Source organism: Cyclopterus lumpus, chromosome 21, assembly GCF_009769545.1.
Source record: "Cyclopterus lumpus isolate fCycLum1 chromosome 21, fCycLum1.pri, whole genome shotgun sequence".
NCBI classification, from domain to species: Eukaryota; Metazoa; Chordata; class Actinopteri; order Perciformes; family Cyclopteridae; genus Cyclopterus; species Cyclopterus lumpus.
The window spans coordinates 8,799,263-8,804,055 of NC_046986.1; positions in this window are offsets into that span (position 1 = coordinate 8,799,263).

Sequence of the window (4,793 nt, forward strand, 5' to 3'; positions counted from 1 at the left end):
GGAAGTTGACTCTTCACTATAGCTAGAGGGATGCGTCACTTTTTGACTTTATTAATAATGGACAAAAGCCTTTTGCCTATGATTTATTAAGAAATGTGTCATTTGATTGCATAAATTGTCCGTCACATGCTTTTTCTCTGCGTTCATTGACTATAGCAATACAATATATGTTATTAACCCAAGCTAATGTTTCACTTGAAATGATACACATTACATACATTATTAACTTTATCAGTATGACAATGTGAAATATCATCGGTGTAATAATATTTCAAAAAACGACTGACTAATTAAAAAAAGTAAAGGTGTTATGTCAAACCTTTTGAATTAATGCCAAAACATATTGAGTCATGTTTTCCATTAAAAAAAAGCCAGTCCTCAGTGAGGGGGTCAAGGAACAAATTTATTATTTGCAGAAAATGTTCTAGAAATTAGTATTTCTTGGTCTCTAAATCATGAGCTGCACAATAGACATAATTGTTTTTTTGTATTCATCTATTAATTTGACTCTGTTGGATAAACAACAATTTGGGCACTTCTGCCTAATCCTATTGTCAATTAATTTCTGGATGAGGTGACCTCTTTTTATCTATGTTTATGTATTTTTGTTCCTGTTCCTCTAGGTGGGTGTACCAGTGGGAGGGGTGGGTTTGTTGTCTGTTTGTATATGTTGACAAAAAGATGAAAATCAATGGAAATATCAGTTAAAGTACATGTTTACTGTGTTATGTACCTGTCAATATTTCCAAATAAAAAATACATTAAATTTTTTAAAAGCCAGTCCTGCTCCTTCTCCACCGACTGCATGGCCCAGGGCATGATGGGAAAAGCCCGGTCGTCTCCAGATCAAAGAGCTGATTGGTTCTTTGATCAAAAAACACCAGGTTTTGTAGAAAATCCTATTTTCTGTGTTTTTGTAATACTTAACACTCGATTGTTTGCTACTCGTCTCATGTTGTGCCCTCTTGCTGTAAGGTGACAGCCATGACACAGCCAACAGCTGTTATTCACTGTCTTTAATCGATTGTCATTGTTATTCTAACTCACTGCGTCCAAAATAACTTCCAAAAAACAACTTACAGCACTAACGATATGCTGATCTTTTCATAGTCACGCGGGTCACGATTTTGGTTTTGAATTAGTTTGTTTCCTATTTTATTTTGAATTTTCCTGCCTCTTGTGTCCCGTGTTCACTTCACTTCCTGCCTTTATATATTTCCCCACCTTTTAAATTGTCTGCACAAGTGTCTGTGGTGGTGAATTATTATAAACCGTGTTTGAGAATAGAATTAAGCAAATCGGAGGAAATAGAAGGGCAAGATAGCCACAAGCCACAGAATAACTATTCGATGAGAGGAATTTAGTCTTCCTAAATGATAGAAGTCCGAGATCACTACCCAATATTCTGTCACTTAAATATTCATACATCAGTAACAGACAGAGAGAGGGGTGGAAAATGTGTTTTGGGAAAGCCAACTGAAAGAGATTTAAGGAAGAGAGTGATGGTCATCTGAGTAAGAATAATGATTTCGATTCAATTCAGTTTATTTTGTATAGCCCAATATCACAAATTTGCCTCAGAGGGCTTTACAATCTGTACACATACGACATCCCTGACCTTTGACCTCACATCGGATCAGGAAAAACTCCCCAAAAATAACCTTTCACAGGGAAAAAAGGGAAGAAACCTTCAGGAGAGCAACAGAGGAGGATCCCTCTCCTCGGATGGACAGATGCAATAGATGTCATGTGTTCAGAATGAACAGCATTTACAAAGTTACATAAACACATTACATGAATATGACAATGTATGATGATAGAAACTTTTAATTATATGATAACAGAAAGTAAAAACAAGCAGAAAAGCAGTACCATGGTGGAACAATACTTACAAAGAGGCAATCAGATTATAGAAACAGGATGTTTCAGTTACTGAAAAGAACTCGTGACCTTCAGCACATGATACAGTTCAAAAAGGCTCATAGTGAGAAATATAATAGCAAGAAAAAAGAACAAAAAGAAGAAGAAATGCAAGCCCAGTAGGACTAGTGTGGGGGATGATTAGAAAGATGGGAGGGGACAGAAGAAAGTGGAGTTATATTGTGCTAACAACTGGAAAAGAGGTGACTTATGAAGAGAAAGCTGAGGCATTGGTTATTACTTTTTAAAATCATACACGGCACTGAAGAAGGAATACGAACTAGAGAGGAAACAATGTTCAAACATAGGGAGGCCTTGAGGAAGAAGGAGAATACTGAAGATGAATTGAAATAGTTAAAAAAATTGCAGTTGCTAAAGCTGGAATGACTGCCCCAGGAAAGGATTATATTATGGTAAAGCATTTTAGTGGAGATGGGCTGAATAAGTTTCTAACATTGTATAAATAAATGTGGGAGGAAGGTAGCATTCCAGCAAGGTGCAGGAGGCCGTTATAGTCCCTATAAGGAAGCCAGGGAAAGATGCAAGTAACCCATCAAATTATAGGCCAATTGCCCTAACATCACATACATGCAAATGTATGGAACAAATGGTAAACAAAAGATTACATGGAAAGACTACATTCATAATGTTAGTTATGAGTGTAAATAAGTTCCAAATGTAATGAGCCGTCTGGTAGACTGTAGAGCAGACATTTGCATTGCTGTAATTAAATCCTGGATAGGAGAAGCAACAGCAAGAAGCTCAGGAGTTTCTCACCTCGAGCTTTGCACAACTGTCATTTGGCCGGTAACTCCTGTGTGGTTGCTTAAGGAACGAGAGGTGGACAGGGAGTTGCTGCAAATTAAGGTAAGATATAAAAATATTGATTTAGTGGGTGAGTTCTATGAGGATACGGATCCAAAAATACTCAGAGCATGAGCACGGTTTTACCGATGGATCACATGACCCATCTACAGACAGCACAGGCTCTGCGGTTGCAGTTCCATAGTCACAAATTGAAATGTGTAAACGCACTTTGAATTTCTTTGCCGTGTGTACAGTTGCATTTCATGCACTTGTTTTGGCCCTACAGTGAGTTCACCAACACAGACCAGGCAACATCTTTATGTGCATGTCTGCACTTGCTAGTTTGAAGGCTGGTGTTCAATACTCAAATGCAAGCCCAGTAGGACTAGTGTGGGGGATGATTAGAAAGATGGGAGGGGACAGAAGAAAGTGGAGTTATATTGTGCTAACAACTGGAAAAGTGGTGACTTATGAAGAGAAAGCTGAGGCATTGGTTATTACTTTTGAAAATCATACACGGCACTGAAGAGGGAATACGAACTAGAGAGGAAACAATGTTCAAACATAGGGAAGCCTTGAGGAAGAAGGAGAATACTGAAGATGAATTGAAATAGTTAAAAAATTGCAGTTGCTAAAGCTGGAATGACTGCCCCAGGAAAGGATTATATTATGGTAAAGCATTTTTAGTGGAGATGGGCTGAATAAGTTTCTAACATTGTATAAATAAATGTGGGAGGAAGGTAGCATTCCAGCAAGGTGCAGGAGGCCGTTATAGTCCCTATAAGGAAGCCAGGGAAAGATGCAAGTAACCCATCAAATTATAGGCCAATTGCCCTAACATCACATACATGCAAATGTATGGAACAAATGGTAAACAAAAGATTATTGTATTGTTTAGAGAAACATATATCAGGGTGTCAGAGTGGATTTAGGAAAGGTATTGGAAGCTTGGATTCAATTTTATGTCTAGAAGATGAGGAAAGAAAGGCACATGTTAGCTTTTTTTTTGGAGAAAGGACTTATGTTATGTTATGGAGGGAAGGACCTTTGATACAAATGCATTCAATGGGAATCAGGAAAAAACTGTTTTATTGGATAATGGACTTTTAAAATAAGAGAACTATCCAGGGCTACAAGGACAAATGATGTAGAAAAGGGGACTCCACACGGGAGTGTGGTGAGTCCATATTCTATTCCTAATTGCAATAAAGTACATCTTTGGAACTTTGTCACAAGATATGGGAAGGTCGTTATTTGTAGAGGATGGGGCCTAATAGACCAAAAGGAAAGGAAGTAGTTCAAACACTGCAAGAAGGGATACAACTAGTTGAAATGTGGGGGAAGTAATGGGCATTTAAATGTTCTTCTGAAAACACTAAGGTAGTGTTCTTTACAGCTGAATCTGTATGAAAACAAGTTAAAAATAGTCGAGTCATTTGGGTTTTTAGGAGTGCACTTTGATTAACATGGAAAGACTATATTCATAATGTTAGTGATGAGTGTAAATATGCAACATTTGTAAGCGCTAAAGCGATTCATGTTGCTGTGTTCTTTGGCTCATATCTCGGTGATGCTTTGGCGCAGAATGATTTTGAAAAGATATTTAGAATCTGTGTGGAGTCCTCTTGCCATCTGGCTTTTTCTGATAGCACCGAGCTACGGGTTGCTACTTCCGGAAACGTGCTGAATAGGCTGACTCCTGACAAAATTATCATTATGATATTTTCATAATTCTTTCAGTTGGTGTTTGAGTTGTGTGGAAATGGCTTACTGATTCTTGTAGCCCAAGTTTAATTTGATGTATAACATCAATATATTTGCTCATGTTCATTGTAAGGTTTTACACAGTCTAACCATAATGTGTAAATCGGCCCCCAATTGGGCGCCATGGGGCTTAAAAGTTTAATGTGTTTGTTCTGAGTATAAGCCCCTCTGTGGTAAAAAGAAAAAAGAAAGGAATAGGGGATTTTTTAAAGAGCATTTGAATATCGAGTAATGAAACTATACAGTGAATATATTAAGATTTATACCGACGGTGCTAAGAAACCTGAGACAGGAGTGACAGG